Raw genomic sequence first — 15,509 nt, 5'->3', positions numbered from 1 at the left:
GAAAAGGAAATTGCGGTACAAAAGACGGTAAAAAAAAGTATTTTAAGATTTTTCCCATTTTCTTTATATTAAAACAGCCCGGCATGGCCAGGTGGGCTAAGGCGTTCGATTAGTAATCTGAAGGTTGCGGGTTCGAATCCTCGTTGCACCAAACATACTCGCCATTTCAGCCGTGGGGGCATTATAATGTGACGATCAGTCCCACTATTCGTTGGTAAAAGAGTAGCCCAAGAGTTGGCGGTGGGTGATGATGATTAGCTGCCTACCACTTACACTGCTAAATTAGGGATGGCTAGCGCAGATAGCCCTCGTGTAGCTTTGCGCGAGGCCCGGCATGGCCAAGCGCGTTAAGGCGTGCGACTTGTAATCTGAGGGTCGCGGGTTCGAATCCCCGTCGCGCCAAACATGCTCGCCTGTGGGGGCGTTATAATGTTACGGTCAATCCCACTATTCGTTGGTAAAAGAGTAGCCCAAGAGTTGGCGGTGGGTGGTGATGACTAGCTGCCTTCCCTCTAGTCTTACACTGCTAAATTAGGGACGGCTAGCACAGATAGCCCTCGAGTAGCTTTGTGCGAAATTCCAAAACAAACAAACCCTCTAGTCTTACACTGCTAAATTAGGGACGGCTAGCACAGATAGCCCTCGAGTAGATTTGTGCGAAATTCAAAAACAAAACAAACAGTTCTAATATAAAGTATACCACAGGAAATATTGAGATAATGAAGAATTTCCTTTATACACGTTTTCAGTATGTATTCCCGTGTGTTTTTCACTTTCTATTTTATTATGTTTGTTTGTTTGTTTTTTAAATTTGCGCAAAGCTACTCGAAGGCTATCTGCACTAGCCATCTCTTATTTAGCATGTAAGACTAGAGGCAAGGCAGCTAGTCATCACCACCCACCGCCAACTCTTGGGCTACTCTTTTACCAACGAATAATGGGATTGACTGTAACATTATAACGTCTCCACGGCTGAAAGGGCGAGCATGTTTCGTGCAACGGGGATTCGAACCCGCGACTCTCGGATTATGAGTCAAGTGCCTTAACCACCTGGCCATGCCGGGCCTTATTTTATTATGAATAAGCAAGTGATAAACAACAGAATACCGTAAATTCCGGCGTATAAGTCGAAAATTTAACACCAAATTTCAAGTTTAAAAATCCATCCTCGACTTATACGGCGATGACGTTTTTCATGACATGAATTCTAGTAAATTCAGATTCGAGAAAACCATCACAAATCAAAATTATATGATATGACATATAGGTATTTATTTATAAAATAGTAAAATACTAGTAATCCTACTCAACATGAGATCGATCAAACACAAAGTCCCATTCCTCACCATTCAAATGGTCATCGTAAGGATCCTCTTCTGGAATAATGTCATGCTCCACTGATGATGAGGGGATATCGTCATCCTCTTCCCATAACATATCATCCTCCGTACCGTCCATCGCATTGGTAATTGAGCATTTTTTGAATGAGTTGACAACGATTTTTAGATCAATGGAGTCCCAGGAATCTTTTACCCACTGACACACTGTAGGCAAAGATGCAGCACGCATATTTCCGGCGGCAGTGTAAGTTTTTTGACCCGATGCCATCCACTCATTCCACTTGGTGCGCATAGAATCCTGAAATGGTTTATTTAACGATACATCCAGAGGTTGCAGTACAGATGTTAATCCACCTGGAATCACCGCCATATCTGTTTTTTTCGATTTTAATGCTTTTTTCGTAGTATCCGTTAAATGTGACTTGAACATGTCCCACACTAACAACGATTTGGGTTTAAGCATGGCGCCTGGCCGACGGGCCCACACTTCGTTAATCCATTTGACACATCCACTATCGTCCATCCATCCTTTTTCTTGTACATGAACCACGACTCCTGGCGGAAACTTGTCTTTTGGCATCGTTTTTCTTTTAAATATTATCATAGGCGGCAGTTTCGTTCCATCGGCGAGGCAGGCCAATACGACGGTGAAGTGTTGATTTTCGTGCCCTGTGGTCTTCACCAGAACTGTCTTTTCTCCTTTTTTGTTAAATGTAGTGTTGCCGACGACATCAAAAAACATGGGCGTTTCGTCCACATTTCCAATTTCAGCCATATCGTATTCATTTCGTTTTCGTTGATTGATGACGAAGGTCTGGAATTGCGTGATCTTGTAGTCCAAATCTTTCGGTAGCTGTTGAGCAATTTTTGTCTTTTGACGAATGACCAGATCATGACGATGCATAAAACGAGAACACCAATTGACTGTTGCCTTAAAATCCATGCTGTTTTCTTTATTCTTAGCTGCCCATTGTAAAGCTTTCAGTCGGATAAGGGCTTATATACAGCTGTTGTGTACTTGGTATGATCTTGTGTTTTCTGATAACTTATATACAACTCTTGTGTACTTGGTATGATCTTGTGTTTTCTGATAACTTATATACAGCTGTTGTGTACTTGGTATGATCTTGTGTTTTCTGATAACTTATATACAGCTGTTGTGTACTTGGTATGATCTTGTGTTTTCTGGTAATTTATATACAGCTGTTGTGTACTTGGTATGATCTTGTGTTTTCTGATAACTTATATACAGCTGTTGTGTACTTGGTATGATCTTGTGTTTTCTGATAACTTATATACAACTGTTGTGTACTTGGTATGATCTTGTGTTTTCTGATAACTTATATACAGTTGTGTACTTGGTATGATCTTGTGTTTTCTGATAACTGTGTTGTGTACTTGGTATGATCTTGTGTTTTCTGATAACTTATATACAACTGTTGTGTACTTGGTATGATCTTGTGTTTTCTGATAACTTATATACAACTGTTGTGTACTTGATATGATCTTGTGTTTTCTGATAACTTATATACAACTGTTGTGTACTTGGTATGATCTTGTGTTTTCTGATAACTTATATACAGCTGTTGTGTACTTGGTATGATCTTGTGTTTTCTGATAACTTATATACAGCTGTTGTGTACTTGGTATGATCTTGTGTTTTCTGATAACTTATATACAGCTGTTGTGTACTTGGTATGATCTTGTGTTTTCTGATAACTTATATACAACTGATCTTGTGTTTTCTGATAACTTATATACAGCTGTTGTGTACTTGGTATGATCTTGTGTTTTCTGATAACTTATATACAGCTGTTGTGTACTTGGTATGATCTTGTGTTTTCTGATAACTTATATACAGCTGTTGTGTACTTGGTATGATCTTGTGTTTTCTGATAACTTATATACAACTGTTGTGTACTTGGTATGATCTTGTGTTTTCTGATAACTTATATACAACTGTTGTGTACTTGATCTTGTGTATGATCTTGTGTTTTCTGATAACTTATATACAGCTGTTGTGTACTTGGTATGATCTTGTGTTTTCTGATAACTTATATACAGCTGTTGTGTACTTGGTATGATCTTGTGTTTTCTGATAACTTATATACAGCTGTTGTGTACTTGGTATGATCTTGTGTTTTCTGATAACTTATATACAACTGTTGTGTACTTGGTATGATCTTGTGTTTTCTGATAACTTATATACAACTGTTGTGTACTTGGTATGATCTTGTGTTTTCTGATAACTTATATACAGCTGTTGTGTACTTGGTTTTCTGATGATCTTGTGTTTTCTGATAACTTATATACAACTGTTGTGTACTTGGTATGATCTTGTGTTTTCTGATAACTTATATACAACTGTTGTGTACTTGGTATGATCTTGTGTTTTCTGATAACTTATATACAGCTGTTGTGTACTTGGTATGATCTTGTGTTTTCTGATAACTTATATACAGCTGTTGTGTACTTGGTATGATCTTGTGTTTTCTGATAACTTATATACAACTGTTGTACTTGGTATGATCTTGTGTTTTCTGATAACTTATATACAACTGTTGTGTATGATCTTGTGTTTTCTGATAACTTATATACAATGATCTGTTGATAACTTATATACAACTGTTGTGTACTTGGTATGATCTTGTGTTTTCTGATAACTTATATACAACTGTTGTGTACTTGATTGGTATGATCTTGTGTTTTCTGATAACTTATATACAACTGTTGTGTACTTGGTATGATCTTGTGTTTTCTGATAACTTATATACAGCTGTTGTGTACTTGGTATGATCTTGTGTTTTCTGATAACTTATATACAGCTGTTGTGTACTTGGTATGATCTTGTGTTTTCTGATAACTTATATACAACTGTTGTGTACTTGGTATGATCTTGTGTTTTCTGATAACTTATATACAGCTGTTGTGTACTTGGTATGATCTTGTGTTTTCTGATAACTTATATACAGCTGTTGTGTACTTGGTATGATCTTGTGTTTTCTGATAACTTATATACAACTGTTGTGTACTTGGTATGATCTTGTGTTTTCTGATAACTTATATACAACTGTTGTGTACTTGGTATGATCTTGTGTTTTCTGATAACTTATATACAACTGTTGTGTACTTGGTATGATCTTGTGTTTTCTGATAACTTATATACAACTGTTGTGTACTTGGTATGATCTTGTGTTTTCTGATAACTTATATACAGCTGTTGTGTACTTGGTATGATCTTGTGTTTTCTGATAACTTATATACAGCTGTTGTGTACTTGGTATGATCTTGTGTTTTCTGATAACTTATATACAACTGTTGTGTACTTGGTATGATCTTGTGTTTTCTGATAACTTATATACAGCTGTTGTGTACTTGGTATGATCTTGTGTTTTCTGATAACTTATATACAGCTGTTGTGTACTTGGTATGATCTTGTGTTTTCTGATAACTTATATACAACTGTTGTGTACTTGGTATGATCTTGTGTTTTCTGATAACTTATATACAACTGTTGTGTACTTGGTATGATCTTGTGTTTTCTGATAACTTATATACAGCTGTTGTGTACTTGGTATGATCTTGTGTTTTCTGATAACTTATATACAGCTGTTGTGTACTTGGTATGATCTTGTGTTTTCTGATAACTTATATACAACTGTTGTGTACTTGGTATGATCTTGTGTTTTCTGATAACTTATATACAGCTGTTGTGTACTTGGTATGATCTTGTGTTTTCTGATAACTTATATACAACTGTTGTGTACTTGATATGATCTTGTGTTTTCTGATAACTTATATACAACTGTTGTGTACTTGGTATGATCTTGTGTTTTCTGATAACTTATATACAGCTGTTGTGTACTTGGTATGATCTTGTGTTTTCTGATAACTTATATACAGCTGTTGTGTACTTGGTATGATCTTGTGTTTTCTGATAACTTATATACAACTGTTGTGTACTTGGTATGATCTTGTGTTTTCTGATAACTTATATACAACTGTTGTGTACTTGGTATGATCTTGTGTTTTCTGATAACTTATATACAGCTGTTGTGTACTTGGTATGATCTTGTGTTTTCTGATAACTTATATACAGCTGTTGTGTACTTGGTATGATCTTGTGTTTTCTGATAACTTATATACAACTGTTGTGTACTTGGTATGATCTTGTGTTTTCTGATAACTTATATACAACTGTTGTGTACTTGGTATGATCTTGTGTTTTCTGATAACTTATATACAGCTGTTGTGTACTTGGTATGATCTTGTGTTTTCTGATAACTTATATACAACTGTTGTGTACTTGGTATGATCTTGTGTTTTCTGATAACTTATATACAACTGTTGTGTACTTGGTATGATCTTGTGTTTTCTGATAACTTATATACAGCTGTTGTGTACTTGGTATGATCTTGTGTTTTCTGATAACTTATATACAACTGTTGTGTACTTGGTATGATCTTGTGTTTTCTGATAACTTATATACAACTGTTGTGTACTTGGTATGATCTTGTGTTTTCTGATAACTTATATACAACTGTTGTGTACTTGGTATGATCTTGTGTTTTCTGATAACTTATATACAGCTGTTGTATACCTGGTATGATCTTGTGTTTAAGGCGCTCGACTCTGAATTTAAGGGTCATAGGTTCGAATCTCCGTCACCAAAAATACTTGCCCTTTCATCCATGGGGCATTATATGTGACGGTCAGTCCCATTATTTGTTAGTGAAAGCATAGTCCAAGAGTCGGTGGTGGATGGTGTTTAGCTATCTTTCCTCTAGTTTATGGTTGCTGAGTTATGAAAAGTAAGTAGAGATAGCCCTTGTCCTGCTTTTCGCAAAATTCAAACCAAAACGATATGTCTGTGGATTTAGAAGGCTAGACACCAGGTTTCGATATCCGTGGTGGGCAGAGTACGGATAGCTCATTGTGCAGTTTTGTGCTTAACTTCAACCATTTCAAACTACATTTTATGTGTGTCCTATGCTCCGCTAGGGGTGATTTGTTTTTGAATTTCGCGCAAAGCTACTTGAGCGCTATCTGCGCTAGTCGTCCCTAATTTAGCAGTGTAAGATTAGAGAAAAGGCAGCTAATCATCACCACCCACCGCCAACTCTTTGGCTAGTCTTTTATCAACAAATAGTGGGATTGACCGTCACATTATAACGCCCCAGGGCAAAAAGGGCGAGCATGTTTGGTGCGACGGGGTTTCGATTCCGCGACCCTCAGATTACAAGTGGAACGCCTCAATCCACTTGGCCATGTCAGGCCACGCATAGGTGAAGAAACAATAAACTTATGCTATAAGAAGGCTTATTTCTTTTCGAAACATGTACACCCTAGAGTAAAAGACTAAAGAAAAGATATAACATTATTTCACAGACTATTTAGATAGAGTTTTAGTGCTGAATCTAAGTTAAATGGACGACAACTATTGTAGAAACAAAAGCGTAGAGGAAGACGTTTCGATATAAGATTTCACCATTTAGACAGAGTTTTAGTGCTGAATCTAAGTTAAATGGACGACAACTATTGTAGAAACAACGTAGAGGAAGACGTTTCGAGTTTCAAAAACTTAGTAAAAATACAATAGTTTGTGGGTTAAGCTTGACCGAGTGATTTTTATTCGGGCAATGCATCTGAAGATCCATAGTTCACGTTTCACCTAAATAAAAGCGCGTCAATGGTTTTAATAGTGGCAGCGAGATTGAAGAATTCGAATAGAGCAATTTCAGAGTCGATAGTAAATGCTGCTCGTATCTATCTGTCAGTTCAAAATTGGAGAAAGCTAGCACAGAGACCTCTTGCGTACTTATGTTCAAATATCCAAGTAAAACAAAATTTCGTTTTGTCGCGTCAATAATAGTTCAGCGGGCTTTGACATTAAAGTCGGAATTCGATTTCTCTCTGTAGACAGAAAGTATAAAGTAAAATATGTAGCTTTGTGCTAACCTAAGAAACAAACAAACAATCGTTTTGTTACATTTCACTGTCGACACCACACTGTTAAAAATAATAATAATCCATATTCTCAGCTATAAAATTCAAACTCAAAACAGTGTTATTAGTTACTTTCTTAAAAATAATGACAGAAATCTTCAGTAGTTGGCTCTGTTCACAAACAGCAACAGATGAAATCATAGTAAACAAGACCCTAACCGTCACAAACTCACTTCGATATAGATTTATTACTAAATCATTGTTGCATCTGATAGATACCGCACCCTGCGATTTTTTTATCTGATATTGATGTATGATGTTATGGGCTCAAACACTCACATATCGCTCTCCTAATTTCAATTGATTTTGATTATTTTATTGCTCTTGAATTTCTTTATGTGAGACTGACGTGTGGAGGTTAAAACTGACAGTCAGTGTTCCAACCACAATGTGGTTTCTACGTCATCAATCAGTGTTTCCAACCACAATGTGGGTTCTACGTCATCAATCACCTTCCAAATCTAGTGTACAGTTTATATATCACATTATAGCCTGTATCCTGGGGATCCTTTTAATTGGTGCAGCGTCTTTGATTTTTGTTTATTACAAACATATGTTATACAGTATATTAATTAGAGAAATGTAAACTAACTTGTTATCGATAAATGCTATACCTATGAAACGTTATAAATGTAAACTCTGCCATGCAAATTAAATGTAGAACTGTGTGTTTATTTTTGTTTAAAGTTAGCTACACAAATACACAATGGGCTATCTGTGGCTGCCCATCACGCTTACCCAAACTTATTTTCTGGCATTATAAGTCCACAGAAATATAGAAGTGAAAGTCATTGAGTCATTGTTTAAGTAACACACATTAACATATACCTGCACAAAACATAGTGGAATTTTATATGTTAAAAAATAACGTATTTAAAAATGTAAAATATGCCATATATCTGAAGTCTTATTTTATAATGGAGTAAAACTACATTTACTAAAATCATAGTGTGTTGTTGTTTTCAATCATAAGATACTTTTAAAGTGACTCTAAAAACGAAAACTATAAATCTAGTGTTATAATATAAAAAGATCAATGTTGACACTTCGTCTTGTGGTGATGGCATCACTTCTAGCAGCTCGCCCTCTGACATTAGTGACATGATCATATTATGCTGCCTGATAACATCCTCGTTTTTGGAAAAACATGGGTTTTCATATTAAGTATTTGAAAAAAAATTGATATTAAATTTGGTTATTACTCCAATTTGTATATTAATTATTTTAATTTTGCATATCACATACATATCCATCACCTAATTAATTTATTAATATTTAATTAAATAAATTATTACTTAGATATTAATTACGAATTTGCACTTCACCATATATTAATCACATTATTAATTAATCTTTAATTAATAAATCTCCCCGGAGTAATACCTCAACCACCCTCCCTCCTGGTATTGTCCTTTGGCAGATAGTACATGGCCAGCAAGATCTGCTCGCATCTCTGATGATTCCTGGGCAATGAACATAACTAGTGGATCTATCTGCTATCTTCTTTGCTCTTAGGTGTCCTTGCACAGTCAACTCGTGAATTTGTTCCATCAGTTGAGTCCTGTATTCTGTCGTTTTGATTTGCTGCACTTCCCCAGTATAATTTCTCTGTTTGATTTGGTACAGCAATTCCTTCTAATACTCTGCTCTATAGGTGCTTTACCCCCTTTGTCTTCTGATCGATTTTTTCCCATATTTTATCACAAAGATTGTCTAGCGAAAAGTGTTTCTTTTACGCTTCCTTCAATTCCTGCAAACCTACATTCGTGATATCACCTTTTGACCTTTGTAAGATCTTCGTGTTATGTTTGCTCTTATTTTCTTGAGTTCTGTTTGTGACTGCCAATGCTTCTTCGTTTATATATATATATGTTTTTCATACATATAGTCTTTGGTAGGTCTGACATAGCACTCCCTTTTGTTTCTCTATTCTGTTGGTACCATCTCCTTTGTCTTCTGTTAAATTTTCTCCCAGGTATTGTCCCAAAGTTTCTGCAATGGAAGAACTTTCTTTTATGATTCCTTCATTTCCTACAAACCTACATTCGGGATGTCCTTTTTTTCACACTTGTAAGGTCTTGATGTCTTGCTTGCTCTTCTTTACTTGACCACTAGTGGTGACCACCAATGGTTCATCAATCTTCTTTCGGTCTGGTATCTGAGTTTCTACTAGCTGGTATGTTTTAAACAATTTGGTCAAATATGGATGTTTCATATTGTTGTCTCCAGGTCTACCACATAATATAATGCATTTATCTTTATTTTCTTATGGGACATTTTCTCATTGTCCCATCAATAAGTACACGCACACACTCACATGTATAGTTTGCCTCTCATGTGGTCATAATATAGTAGACTGGCTCTCACTACTGCAAACAATTTCTTGTAGGCACTTCACTCTTTCGTCCCCAACATATTCTTCACTCACTGGCATGTTGTGATTTGCTGGTACTTCTGAATATCTGTAACATGCTCCAATCACTATTGACACTGTTGATCCATTTGTTAACTTAAGTTGATTGTTAGTCGTGTACTGACTGACCATGGAAATGGAACTTCCTTCTCATAGTAAATCTGGCATCTTTTATTGATTCTCTTTCTTTTGGCAGCAGCATCTATGTTGACAGTCAAACTTTCTAGTTTCTTAACAACACCATCTATAGAAGTTGCTTTAGCAGCTTCATACTGAGATTTCTGCTGTTCCTTGTTAGTAATGGACTTCCATTCCTTCGCAACGTTACATATTTTATAAATAACATTTCTTTACCCATTTGTCTGTTAACCCCATGTAACCTTTGGTAGACTCCCGTTTCTAGTCAACTACCAGTTTTTGTTTTAAATAATAATATCTTCAAAATAAGACAAACGTATGTACAAAAATTATTTACACCATGAAATATCACAGTTGTATCCAAAACTCTAAATAATTAATCTTTATTTTCAAATATTTACTTGGGCTGATTCAATTACTTAAGACTATAATTGACAATATAAACTATTTTTCACACAGTACTTACTTTTACTCACAGTACTATTAGTAAATTATTCACTCAGTAAGTACCCCATGGGTTACAACAGTTGTATCATAACTTTAAAAAATTGTCTACTTCTCATCAAAGTCCACAGAGAATGGTTCAATTAATATAGATCCCATTTTTACAATACAAATTATTATATTTATTAAACATTGAAACTAACTTTATCATATCGCCCGATATGGTTAATTATTCTCACACCAGCTAAGTTCACGTTTTTTTTCATTGACTAATTGTCTGTGAAAATTCGTAATCTGAGGGTAGCGGGTTTGCATCCCCGTTGCGCCAAACATGCGCCTTTCAACCGTGGGGGCGTTATAATGTGCGGTCAATCCCACTATTCATTGGTAAAAGAGTAGCCCAAGGGTTGGCGGTGTGTGGTGATGACTAGCTGCCTTCCCTCTCGTCTTACACTACTAAATTAGAAACGGCTAGCACAAAGCTCCTCGAGGACTATCAACGTGGTAAGTTTGTTTGTTTGCCACGTCATACAACTAAAGTTAAATAATCACTATTATTTTTTTAAATCATTAAATATTAACTCACCAAATAAACTGAATAGTAACTCTTAAACTAAACAATTTTGTATATCCAAAAAATATTAATTACTGATTTGAAATCATTCTTTCCCCCAACTTGTATGTCTACAGTGAAGTTATAATTTATGAAGCTTCTGTAATAAATAATCATTTTCTTTCAAACAAACATGGATTTTTAAAGCGATAAAACAGGCAATTTTAAAATACTCTATAACTTTTTATTTTCTATTTACATACATTTTATTTTAATTTTTTATCGATGTGAAGTTTGTGAAAGTCTGGGACAAGAAAACACAAATCGAGTTCCACTGTCTCTTATTAGTGAAGAAAATCGTCCGATCATAGAAGTTATTCTGTTGTTGTCTTGCATCTGGCTTTCTAATTCGGTTAAACACTAGTCAAAAAATTCTTGTGGATCTAAATATGTTTCAGGAGCTTATGTTTCTCAATTTTTCTATCTATTCTAGTCCTCAGAACCCTTTGACTCTGATGATTTCCTTTCGTGAAACAAATCTCGCAGTTCTTTGAAATAAAGAGGTCTCATTGATTTATATTTCGTAAATTTGTTGTGACGTCTACAATGTGAAGGTACCTTCTTCCTTTCAGTTAACAGAGTTTCTGATATATATGAGACAATTGGTTTATATTTATGAGGCTGTGTTGTTATAAAATATTTGGCATGTCATCCTTCAAGGCTCGTGATAATGTTTCTTATTTTACTTGAGGCATTACTATTTTGAATGTCCTTCCTATTGGTGAAAACATTCGCCTTTGGTTCTTTCTAAAAATAACAAGAATCAGGATAGGTTGATGTTAGTTATCATTATATCGAAATTACCTCTTGGAAATTAATACAATGAAACTACCGATAACTGGACTATATCAGTTTAGTGGATATCGATTCAAATACGTTTTCGAACAACACTTTTATTGAAATATCCAAATTTTGAGCAAACTAATTGACTCTATAAATTGATTTCTAATAAGTAAAAAGGGAAGGGAATGTTTATCTTGTGCATGTCGAAATATTTACAACTTTACTTCGGGGAAAAACTCTGTAGAAAGTATCATATTTCTCTTGTACAAAACAGAACAAAATGTAAACAATTACTAACAAGCGTTATTAGAAATTTGAGAATTTCAAAAATAATCAAACTAAAAAAGAAATTGAAATAAAAAAACGTTGGTACTAACAACTATACTTTTAAGAATGATAAATTGCGTGATGTATATTTTAATTTAGTTGCTGCAATTATCGAGAATTTCACTCAATGTCGTTTTTGTTGGTTTTTTTATCAGAAAACTTCAAAACGGACAATCTGTGTCTGCTCACCAAGAGCATTAATACCAGACTTTTAGAGTTATAAGTGTTCGGTCGTAATTCTGGGCTCCACCAGATGTCCTTAATCTATGGGTGCCTTTGTATTTAAAATTCGAATATTTTAATATTTGTTTGGAAGCAGCTTAACACTCCTACGAAAAGACGTTTCTAGTCCTGATTTCTCCAAGCCCGTTCCCCTGGCTGTGGTTTCGCTAGATAGTAGATAGGGACAGTGGGAATCTCGTTAATCCATTCATTAATGGATTTAAATGGCAATTTCATTTAAATACAAAATTATTAGCCTAATATTAATAACCTTTCAAGTTGCTCTCGGGCTTATTAGGCCCCACTTTTCATAGGAGTGTTAACATCGAGATGGCGCTGCGAAATTTATCAATATCGATTTGAACTAAAGCGCAAAAAGAATACAAACACGACAATAATGATGCTTCATAAAAAGTAAAATAAAATACATTTTAAACTCTATGTGGTGCGTAAATGAGTCCATTTAATTAGAATGTTTCTAGCTAGCATAAATGTAAACATGTTAGATAATTTCTACTGTTTAAAATTTTGGCATGACGAAAGGGGTGTTTGAACATCAGATAAGATACATCAAAGTAAATGTAAACATGTTAGATAATTTCTACTGTTTAAAATTTTGGCATGACGAAAGGGGTGTTTGAACATCAGATAAGATACATCAAAGTTCTACAGTTATCCAAGCAAAGAAAATTTGGCTAATGCCGGTTTGTTAAACAGGAAAAGAAAATAAGCAAATATAAATGTCCCGGCATATCCAGGTGGTTAAGGCGCTCGGCTCGTAATCCGAGGTTCGCGGGTTCAAATCCCCGTCACACCGAACATACTCGCCCTTTTAGCCGTGGGAGCATTATAATGTGACGGTCAATCCCACTATTCGTTGGCAAAAGAATAGCTCAAGAGTTGTTGGTGGGTGGTGATGACTAGCTGCCTTCCCTCTAGTCTTACACAACTAAATTAGCAGTTGTAGTATATGAAGGATGGAAGTCCTCACATTATACATCATACGTATATATGTCTCTCTCCTACTAAATGGAATGAGTGAGAGCCAACTTTACGAGATAATGACTTATAAACAGAGTCATGCAGTACAAATCTATAGAATAAACATTTAATAAAGGTTTGGAGACGGCTTAAGTGGTAATGAAGAAAATATTATTATATACAAGTACTAGTCCTCTGGAGGAAATTTACGTAAATTCATAATTAATGAAAAGTTATCTAACGACATGAATAATTGTCTCCCTCATATGTGACCAGATCAATGAAAACCATGAGATAAAATACTGATTAAACGCCTTCCTTTCCCCGTAGCGGGCTTAGAACCATAATTTGAAACAGCTTCTATCCAAGTGGAACCGTTTTAAAATGGTCATATTAGAAGCATCTTTCATATATCTTCCCAAATGTTAATACAGTAGAAAATATGTAAGTTTTACAATTTTGTTGTTCATACATTTCACTTTATACTTTGAGTACATAGATTAACAAGAATATCAGGTTATACTTTTGTTGCTTAGCGACATGGCATAAAGTTGTTGTTGTATACCTATACCAAGTTAAGATTCATCCGTAACTGTGTCAATAACTGTGAAAACACATGACTCATAAACAGATTCAATAGAGTACAACAATTTTGAAAATGTTTTGAGATGGCTGCAATGATAAAGAAGAAACCTGTATTACATGTATATATCTACACACAACGTCTCTAGAAGCTGTTATCAAGTATCCATTTAAACCGACTACAATTTCCTTATAAAAATCGATACCATTAAATTGAAACGTTTCTTATAAGGTAGAAGATTAGAGTGTAAAGTTTATAACCTTAATACATTATATTTATAACGGTGTCTAAACTTCACGCAGAACACCAGCATAAAATGTATAGAAAGTAAGTAAACATATGTGACTGAAGGTATATTACATTCTTGTTATGTTCGTCTATTTGTGCTCTACCCACCACAGCTATCGATAGCCGGTTTCTAGCATTGTAAGTCCCAGACACTCGGTATGAAAGAGTAAAATGTGATGACATTTCGTTATCACAATACTTACTTCAGGAAGATGAAAATTCTGGACTTTTTTTGCCCTCTTCTCTTTTTACACTTTTACATTTTCTCTTCTCGTCTCTATTAACAGACTGATCTTCATCTTTTTGTGGTACAAGTGAATATTTAATTTTTTTTCTGTCATCTTTATTTGTATGGTCTTCTGTGTTTACTGAATTTTCTGTTTTACATCTACAACAATTGCACTTCCCAAATAATGACACTACAAAAGAAAAGCGCTAATAAATAACATGGATGATTTAATTTGACTCTTATTTGTACATCAGTGTTATGTCAATTAAAAATGGAATATAATTATAATCTAGAAATAATAATATTTAACAACGACAGCCACAGGGACGTTCTCTCCCAGTGGAACGTCAGTAAGTATATGAACATATAACACTAAAATAGGCGGGTTCCGTTCCCCACGGTGGACATGGCAATTTGACCCCTGCTGCATCTCTTTAAAATAAAGTTAACAAATGTAAACAGGAATAAAATGTTATAGCTTAAGAGGGATAATTGAATAATTATTACACTTGCTGATAAATTTCAATTTTAAGACCATATTGAAATAAACTGAAAATCATTAATTAGTTAAAGAACTTTTTTGAATGAAAATGCCTTTTATATTTATCTCAAGTACTCGAATTGTAATAGTTTAGGTTACCCATATTTTACACGCTTCAATTTCAAGTATTTCTAGTGACACGCACAGTACCTTATTGTATTTACATATAAAAAACAGGTTGAACAATAACATACTTACAAGGAATGTTTTTCATCAGAAGAACTTGTAATATTGTAAAAAGTGATCCACAATTTAAGCTTTAAGTGAATCTCCACACTTAAAATACACTTTATTGTAAACTAATGATGCTAATTTCCCATTATATATTTCTTTTTAATGCAAGCGTTTGTAACCTTTTGATTATTTATCATTCTAATTAAAATAAAGTAACTAATATTTTTTTTATTTCTCAGCCCCTTTAAATTCATTATTAAGTGTATACACACATGGTTCAACTATTAATAACTTAGAAATTATATTAAGATCTATTCAACAAAATATAAAAAATACTGTTTTGTTCTTACCTTAAAAAAATTAACAAAAGTGGTATTCCTACTGCAGCAGTTACCAATGGAATCGTATGTTCTGACAAGGATGATGC

The sequence above is a fragment of the Tachypleus tridentatus genome, chromosome 13, assembly GCF_004210375.1.
Source record: "Tachypleus tridentatus isolate NWPU-2018 chromosome 13, ASM421037v1, whole genome shotgun sequence".
NCBI lineage: Eukaryota > Metazoa > Arthropoda > Merostomata > Xiphosura > Limulidae > Tachypleus > Tachypleus tridentatus.
This window is presented reverse-complemented; position numbering follows the sequence as displayed.